This window comes from Schistocerca piceifrons, chromosome 2 (genome assembly GCF_021461385.2).
Source record: "Schistocerca piceifrons isolate TAMUIC-IGC-003096 chromosome 2, iqSchPice1.1, whole genome shotgun sequence".
In the NCBI taxonomy this organism is placed as follows: Eukaryota; Metazoa; Arthropoda; class Insecta; order Orthoptera; family Acrididae; genus Schistocerca; species Schistocerca piceifrons.
Genome location: NC_060139.1, coordinates 1,110,930,940 through 1,110,940,876, shown reverse-complemented (window position 1 = coordinate 1,110,940,876; position 9,937 = coordinate 1,110,930,940).

The window sequence follows — 9,937 nt, the reverse complement described above, 5'->3', positions numbered from 1 at the left end:
TCTTCTTTTACTTAAGTCGGCATTGTGCCTTATGTATTAATTTCGGATGCAAACTCTGTGTTTCATCGTCAATAAGAAGACCCAAGGGATGCAGTAAACCTGAAGTGACGCATCGGAATCTAAAACTGGACTCACAGGAGAGGTTGAAATCATAGAAAGTTAGAGTATCAGTCCCCTTGTACTTAAGTCGGCATTGTGCTTTTTGTATTAAATTCGGATGCAAATTCTGTGTTTCATCGTCAATAAGATGGTCCAAGGAATACAGTAAACCTGAAGTGAAGCATCGGAATCTAAAACTGGACTCGCAGGAGAGGTTCAAGTCATAGTAAGTTAGAGTGTCAGCCCTCTTGTACTTAAGTCGGCATTGTGCCTTTTGTATTAAATTTGGATGCAATTTCTGTGTTTCATCGTCAATAAGAAGGTCCGAGGTATACAGTTAACCTGATGTGAAGCATGGGAATCTAAAACTGGACTCACAGGAAAGGATTAGAACATAGTGAGTTAGAGTGTCAGTCCTCTTGTACTTAACTCGGCATAGTGCCTTTTGAATTTAATTTCGATACAATTTCAGTGCTTCATCGTCAATAAGAAGGTCCAAGGTACACAGTAAACCTAAAGAGAAGCATCGGAATCTAAAACTGGACTCACAGGAGAGGTTCAAATCATAGAACGTTAGAGTGTCAGTCCTCTTGTACTTAAGTCGGCATTGTGACTTTTGAATTTAATTCGGAAGTAATTTCTGTGTTTCATCGACAATAGGAAGGTCCAAGGTATACAGAAAACCAGAGGTGAAACATCGAATTTTTAAAATGGACTCACAGGATAGGTTGAAATCATAGAAAGTTAGAGTGTCAGTCGTCTTGTACTTAAGTCGGCATTGTGCCTTTTGTATTGAATTCGGATTCAATTTCTGTTTCCATCGTGAGTAAGAAGGTCCAAGGTATACAGTAAACCTGAAATGAAACATCGGAATCTAAAACTGGACTCACGGGAGAGGTTCAAATCATAGACAGTTAGACTGTCAGTGCTCTTGTACTTAAGTCGGCATTGTGCCTTTTGTATTAAATTTGGATGCAATTTCTATGTTTCATCGGCAATAAGAAGGTCCAAGGGATACAGTAAACCTGAAGTGAAGCATCGGAATCTAAATCTGGACTCACAGGAGAGGTTCAAATCATAGACAGTTAGAGTGTCAGTCCTCTTGTACTTAGGTAGGCATTGTGCGTTTTGTATTAAATTCGGATGCAATATCTGTGTTTCATCGTCAATAAGAAGGTGCAAGGTATACAGTAAACCTGAAGTGAAGCATCGGATTCTAAAACGGGACTCACAATAGAGGTTGAATTCATAGATAGTGAGACTGACAGTCCTCTTGTAGTTATGCCGGCATTGTGCCTTTTCTATTAAATTCGGATGCAATTTCTGTGTTTCATCGTCAATAAGAAGGTCCAAGGGATGCAGCAAACATGAAGTGAAGTATCGGAATCTAAAACTGGACTCACAGGAGTGGTTCAAATTATAGAAAGTTAGAGTGTGAGTACCCTTGTACTTAAGTCGGCATTGTGCCTTTTGTATTGAATTCGGATGCAATGTCTGTGTTTCATCGTCAATAAGAAGGTCCAACGGATACAGTCAACCTGAAGTGAAGCATCGGAATCTAAAACTGGACCCACAGGAGAGGTTCAAATCATAGAAAGTTATAGTGTCAGTCCTCTTGTACTGAAGTCGGCTTTGTGCCTTTTGTATTAAATTCGGATGCAATTTTTGTGTTTCATCGTCAATAAGAAGGTGCAAGGTAAACAGTAAACCTGAAGTGAAGCACCGGAATGTAAAACTTGACCCACAGGAGAGGCACAAATCATAGAAAATTAGAGTGTCAGTCCACTTGTACTTAAGTCGGCATTGTGCCTTTTGTGTTAAATTCGGATGCAAACTCTGTGTTTCATCGTCAATAAGAAGGACCAAGTGATACAGTAAACCTGAAGTGAAGCATCGGAATCTAAAACTGGACTCACAGGAGAGGTTCAAATCATAGAAAGTGAGAGTGTGATTCCTCTTGTACTTATGTCGGCATTGTGCCTTTTGTATTAAATTCAGATGCATTTTCTGTGTTTCATCGTCAATAAGAAGGTCCAAGGGATCCAGTAACCCTGAAGTGAAGCATCGGAATCTAAAACTGGACTCACAGAAGAGGTTCAAATCATAGAAAGTGAGAGTGCCAGTCTTCTTGTACTTAACTCGGCTTTATGCTTTTTGTATTAAATTCGGATTGAATTTATGTGTTTCATCGTGAATAAGAATGTGCAAGGTATACAGTAAACCTGAAGTGAAGCATCGGAATCTAAAACTGGACTCACAGGAGAGGTTCAAATCATAGAAAGTTAGAGTGTCAGTCCTCTTGTACTTAAGACGGCATTGTGCCGTTTGTATAAAATTCGGAAACAATTTCTGTGTTTCGTCGTCAATAAGAAGGTCCAAGGGATACAAAAAACCTGAAGTGAAGCATCGGAATCTAAAACTGGACTCAAAAAAGAGGTTCAAATCATAGAGAGTAAGAGTGTCACTCCTCTTGTACTTAAGTCGGTATTGTGCCTTTTGTATTAAATTCGGATGCAATTTCTGTGTTTCATCGTCAATAAAAAGGTCCAAGGGATACAGTAAACCTGAAGTGAAGCATCAGAATCTAAAACTGGACTCACAGGAGTGGTCCAATTCATAGAGAGTTAGAGTGTCAGTCCTCTTTTACTTAAGTCGGCTTTGTGCCTTTTGTATTAAACACGGATGCAATTTCTGTGTTTCATCGTCAATAAGAAGGTCCAAGGGATACAGTAAACCTGAAGTGAAGCATCGGAATCTAAAACTGGACCCACTGGAGAGGTTCAAACCATAGTGAGTTAGAGTGACTCTCCTCTTGTACTTAAGTCGGCATTGTGCCTTTTGTATTAAAATCGGATGCAATTTCTGTGTTTCATCGTCAATATGAAGGTCCAAGGGATACAGTAAACTTGAAGTGAAGCATCGGAAACTAAAATTGACTCACAGGAGAGGTTCAAATCATACAGTGTTAGAGTGTCACTCCTCTGGTACTTAAGTCGGTATTGTGTCTTTTGTATTAAATTCGGATGCAATTTCTGTGTTTCATCGTCAATAAGAACGTACAAGGGATACAGTAAACCTGAAGTGAAACATCGGAATCTAAAACTGGACTCACAGGAGAGGTTCAAATGATAGAAAGTGAGAGTGTCAGTCCTCTTGTACCTAAGTCGGTATTGAGCCTTTTTAATTAAATTCGGATGGAATTTCTGTTTTTCATCGTCAATAAGAAGGTCCAAGGGAAACAGTAAACCTGAAGTGAAGCATCGGAATCTATCACTCAACTCACAGGAGTGGTTCAAATCATAGCAAGTGAGAGTGTCAGTCCTCTTGTACTTAAGTCGGCATTGTGCCTTTTCTATTAAATTCGGATTCAATTTATGTGTTTCATCGTCAATAAGAAGGTCCATGGGATACAGTAAACCTGAAGTGAAGCATCGGAATCTAAAACTGGACTCACAGGAGAGGTTCAAATCATAGAAAGTGAGAGTGTCAGTCCTCTTGTACTTAAGTCGGCATTGTGCCTTTTGTATTAAATTCGGATGTAATTTCTGTGTTTCATCGTCAATACGAAAGACCAAAGGATACAGTAAACCTGAAGTGAAGCATCGGGATCTAATACTGGACTCACAGGAGAGGTTCAAATCATAGAAAGTGATAGTGTCAGTCTTCTTTTACTTAAGTCGGCATTGTGCCTTGTGTATTAATTTCGGAAGCAAACTCTGTGTTTCATCGTCAATAAGAAGGCCCAAGGTTCACAGTAAACCTAAAGAGAAGCATCGGAATCTAAAACTGGACTCACAGGAGAGGTTCAAATCATAGAACGTTAGAGTGTCAGTCCTCTTGTACTTAAGTCGGCATTGTGCCTTCTCTATTGAATGCGGATGCAATTTCTGTGTTTCATCGTCAATAACAAGGTCCAAGGGATGCAGCAAACGTGAAGTGAAGTATCGGAATCTAAAACTGGACTCACAGGAGAGGTTCAAATCATAGAAAGTGAGAGTGTCAGTCCTCTTGTCCTTATATCGGCAAGTTCCTTTTGTATTAAATTCGGATGCAATTTCTGTATTTCATCGTCAATAAGAAGGTCCAACCGATACAGTCAACCTGAAGTGAAGCATCGGAATCTAAAACTGGACCCAAATGAGAGGTTCAAATCATAGAAAGTTATAGTGTCAGTCCTCTTGTACTTAAGTCGGCATTGTGCCTTTTCTATTAAATTCGGATGCAATTTCTGTATTTCATGGTCAATATGAAGGTCCAAGGGATACAGTAAACCTGAAGTGAAGCATCGGAATCTAAAACGGGACTCACAATAGAGGTTCAAATCATAGATAGTGAGACTGACAGTCCTCTTGTAGTTATGCCGGCATAGTGCCTTTTGTACTATATTCGGATGCAATTTCTGTGTTTCATCGTCAATAAGAAGGTCCAAGGTATACAGAAAACCTGAAGTGAAGCATCGGAATCTAAAACTGCACTCACAGGAGTGGTTCAAACCATAGAAAGTGAGAGTGTCTGTCCTCTTCTACTTAAGTCGGCATTGTGCCTTTTCTATTAAATTCGGATGCAATTTCTGTGTTTCATCGTCAATAACAAGGTCCAAGGGATGCAGCAAACATGAAGTGAAGTATCGGAATCTAAAACTGGACTCACAGGAGAGGTTCAAATCATAGAAAGTGAGAGTGTCAGTCCTCTTGTCCTTAAGTCGGCAAGTTCCTTTTGTATTAAATTCGGATGCAATTTCTGTATTTCATCGTCAATAAGAAGGTGCAAGGTATACAGTAAACCTGAAGTGAAGCTTCGGAATCTAAAACTGGACTCACAGGAGAGGTTCAAATCATAGAAAGTTAGAGTGTCAGTCCTCTAGTACTAAAGTCCGCATTGTGCCTTTTGTATTAAACTGGGATGCAATGTCTGTGTTTCATCGTCAATAAGAAGGTCCAAAGGATACAGTAAACCGGAAGTGAAGCATCGGAATCTAAAACTGGACTCACAGGAGAGGTTAGAATCATAGTAAGTTAGAGTGTCAGTCCTCTTGTACTTCAGTCGGCATTGAACCTTTTGTATTGAATTCGGATGCAATTTCTGTGTTTCATCGTCAATAAGATGGTCCGAGGTATACAGTAAACCTGACGTGAAGCATCGGAATCTAAAACTAGACTCACAGGAGAGGTTCAAATCATAGAAAGTTAGAGTGTCAGTCCTATTGTACTTATGACGGCATTGTGCCTTTTGTATTAAATTCAGATGCAATTTCTGTGCTTCATCGTCAAAAAGAAGGTCCAAGGGATACTGTAAACCTGAAGTGAGGCATCGGAATCTAAAACTGGACTCACACGAAAGGTTCAAATCATAGAAAGTTAGAGTGTGAGTAAGCTTGAACTTAAGTTGGCATAGTGCCTTTTGTATTGAATTCGGATGCAATTTCTGTGTTTCATCGTCAATAAGAAGGTCCAACCGATACAGTCAACCTGAAGTGAAGCATCGGAATCTAAAACTGGACCCAAATGAGAGGTTCAAATCATAGAAAGTTATAGTGTCAGTCCTCTTGTACTTAAGTCGGCATTGTGCCTTTTCTATTAAATTCGGATGCAATTTCTGTATTTCATGGTCAATATGAAGGTCCAAGGGATACAGTATACCTGAAGTGAAGCATCGGAATCTAAAACTGGACTCACAGGAGAGGTTCAAATCATAGAATGTTAGAGTGTCACTCCTCTTGTACTTATGTCGGTATTGTGTCTTTTGTATTAAATTCGGATGCAAACTCTGTGTTCCATCGTCAATAAGAGGGTGTAAGGGATACAGCAAACCTGAAGTGAAGCATCGGAATCAAAAACTGGACTCACAGAAGAGGTTCAAATCATAGAATGTTAGTGTATCAGTCCTCTTGTACTTGAGTCGGCATTGTGACTTTTGTATTAAATTCGGTGGCAAACTCTGTGTTTCATCGTCAATAAGAGGGTGAAGGGATACAGTAAACCTGAAGTGAAGCATCGGAATCTAAAACTGGACTCACAGGAGAGGTTCAAATCTCAGAAAGTAAGAGTGTCAGTCCTCTTGTACTTAAGTCGGCATTGTGCCTTTTGTATTAAATTCAGATCTAATATCTGTGTTTCATCGTCAATAAGAAGTCCCAAGGAATACAGTAAACCTGAAGTGAAGCATCGGAATCTATCACTGGACTGACAGGAGAGGTTCAAATCATAGAAAGTGAGAGTGTCAGTCCTCTTGTACTTAAGTCAGCATTGTGCCTTTTGTATTAAATTCGGATGCAATTTCTGTGTTTCTTCGTCAATAAGAAGGTCCAAGGAATACAGTAAACCTGAAGTGAAGCATAGGAATCTAAAACTGGACTCACAGGAGGGTTTGAAATCGTAGAATGTTTGAGTGTCAGTCCTCTTGTACTTAAGTCGGCATTGTGCCTTTTGTATTAAAATCGGATTCAATTTCTGTGTTTCATCGTCAATAAGAAGGTCCAAGGTATACAGTAAACCTAAAGTGAAGCATCGGAATCTAAAACTGGACTCACAGGAGAGTTTGAAATCATAGAAAGTTAAGGTGTCAGTCCTCTTGTACTTAAGTCGGCATTGTGCCCTTTGTATTAAATTCGGATGCAAACTCTGTGTTTCATCGTCTATTAGAAGGTCCAAGTTATACAGTAAACCTGAAGTGAAGCATCGGAATCTAAAACTGGACTCACAGGAGAGGTTCAAATCATAGAAAGTGAGAGTGTCAGCACTCTTGTACTTATGTCGGCATTGTGCCTTTTGTATTAAATTCGGATGCATTTTCTGTGTTTCATCGTCAATAAGAAGGTCCAAGGGATCCAGTAAACCTGAAGTGAAGCATCGAAATCTAAAACTGGACTCACAGGAGAGGTTCAAATCATAGAAAGTGAGAGTGGCAGTCCTCTTGTACTTAAGTTGGCTTTATGCTTTTTGTATTAAATTCGGATTGAATTTCTGTGTTTCATCGTGAATAAGAATGTGCAAGGTATACAGTAAACCTGAAGTGAAGCATCGGAATCTAAAACTGGACTCACAGGAGAGGTTCAAATCATAGAAAGTGAAAGTGTCAATCCTCTTGTACTTTAGTCGGCATTGTGCCTTTTGTATTTAATTCGAATGCAATTTCTGTGTTTCTTCGTCAATAAGAAGGTCCAACGAATACAGTAAACCTGAAGTGAAGCATCGGAATCTAAAACTGGACTCACAGGAAAGTTCGAAATCGTAGAATGTTTTGAGTGTCAGTCCTCTTGTAATTAGGTCGGCATTGTGCCTTTTGTATTAAATTCGGATGCAATTTGTGTGTTTCATCGTAAATAAGAAGGTCCAATTGATACTGTAAACCTGAAGTGAAGCATCAGAATCTACAACTGGACTCACAGGAGAGGGTCAAATCATAGAAAGTGAGAGTGTCAGTCCTCTTGTACTTAAGTCGGCATTGTGCATTTTGTATTAAATTCGGATGCAATATCTGTGTTTCATCGTCAATAAGAAGGTGCGAGGTATACAGTAAACCTGAAGTAAAGCATCGTAATCTAAAACTGGACTCAAAGGAGAGGTACAGATCATAGAAAGTTAGAGTGTCAGTCCTCTTGTACTTAAGTAGCCATTGTGCCTTATGTATTAAATTCGGTTGCAAACTCTGTGTTTCATCGTCAATAAGAAGGTCCAAAGGATACAGTAAACCTGAAGTGAAGCATCGGAATCTAAAACCGTACTCACAGGAGAGGTTCAAATCATAGAAAGTGAGAGTGTCAGTCCTCTTTTACTTATGTCGGCATTGTGCCTTTTGTATTAAATTCGGATGCAATTTCTGTGTTTCATCGTCAATAAGAAGGTCCAAGGTATACAGTAAACCTGAAGTGAAGCATCGGAATCTAAAACTGGACTCACAGGAGAGGTTCAAATCATAGAAAGTGAGAGTGTCAGCCCTCTTGTACTTATGTCGGCATTGTGCCTTTTGTATTAAATTCGGATGCATTTTCTGTGTTTCATCGTCATTAAGAAGGTCCAAGGGATCCAGTAAACCTGAAGTGAAGCATCGGAATCTAAAACTGGACTCACAGGAGAGGTTCAAATCATAGAAAGTGAGAGTGCCAGTCCTCTTGTACTTAAGTCGTCTTTATGCTTTTTGTATTAAATTCGGATTGAATTGCTGTGTTTCATCGTGAATAAGAATGTGCAAGGTATACAGTAAACCTGAAGTGAAGCATCGGAATCTAAAACTGGACTCACAGGAGAGGTTCAAATCATAGAAAGTTAGAGTGTCAGTCCTCTTGTACTTAAGACGGCATTGTGCCGTTTGTATAAAATTCAGAAACAATTTCTGTGTTTCGTCGTCAATAAGAAGGTCCAAGGGATACAAAAAACCTGAAGTGAAGCATCGGAATCTAAAACTGCACTCAAAGAAGAGGTTCAAATCAAAGAGAGTAAGAGTGTCACTCCTCTTGTACTTAAGTCGGTATTGTGCCTTTTGTATTAAATTCGGATGCAATCTCTGTGTTTCATCGTCAATAAAAAGGTCCAAGGGATACAGTAAACCTGAAGTGAAGCATCGGAATCCAAAACTGGACTCACAGGAGTGGTCCAATTCATAGAGAGTTAGAGTGTCAGTCCTCTTTTACTTAAGTCGGCTTTGTGCCTTTTGTACTAAATACGGATGCAATTTCTGTGTTTCATCGTCAATAAGAAGGTCCAAGGGATACAGTAAACCTGAAGTGAAGCATCGGAATCTAAAACTGGACTCACTGGAGAGGTTCAAATCATAATGAGTTAGAGTGACACTCCTCTTGTACTTAAGTCGGCATTGTGCCTTTTGTATTAAAATCGGATGCAATTTCTGTGTTTCATCGTCAATATGAAATTCCAAGTGATACAGTAAACTTGAAGTGAAGCATCGGAAACTAAAATTGACTCACAGGAGAGGTTCAAATCATAGAGTGTTATAGTGTCACTCCTCTGGTACTTAAGTCGGTATTGTGTCTTTTGTATTAAATTTGGATGCAATTTCTGTGTTTCATCCTCAATAAGAATGTACAAGGGATACAGTAAACCTGCAGTGAAGCATCGGAATCTAAAACTGGACTCACAGGAGAGGTTCTAATGATAGAAAGTGAGAGTGTCAGTCCTCTTGTACTTAAGTCGGTATTGAGCCTTTTGAATTAGATTCGGATGGAATTTCTGTTTTTCATCGTCAATAAGAAGATCCAAGGAAACAGTAAACCTGAAGTGAAGCATCGGAATCTATCACTCAACTCACAGGAGTGGTTCAAATCATAGCAAGTGAGAGTGTCAGTCCTCTTGTACTTAAGTCGGCATTGTGCCTTTTCTATTAAATTCGGATTCAATTTATGTGTTTCATCGTCAATAAGAAGGTCCATGGGATACAGTAAACCTGAAGTGAAGCATCGGAATCTAAAACTGGACTCACAGGAGAGGTTCAAATCATAGAAAGTTAGAGTGTCAGTCCTATTGTACTTATGACGGCATTGTGCCTTTTCTATTAAATTCGGATGCAATTTCTGTGTTTCATCGTCAATAACACGGTCCAAGGGATGCAGCAAACATGAAGTGAAGTATCGGAATCTAAAACTGCACTCACAGGAGTGGTTCAAACCATAGAAAGTGAGAATGTCTGTCCTCTTGTACTTAAGTCGGCATTGTGCCTTTTCTATTAAATTCGGATGCAATTTCTGTGTTTCATCGTCAATAAGAAGGTCCAAGGTATACAGTAAACCTAAAGTGAAGCATCGGAATCTAAAACTGGACTCACAGGAGAGTTTGAAATCATAGAAAGTTAAGGTGTCAGTCCTCTTGTACTTAAGTCGGCATTG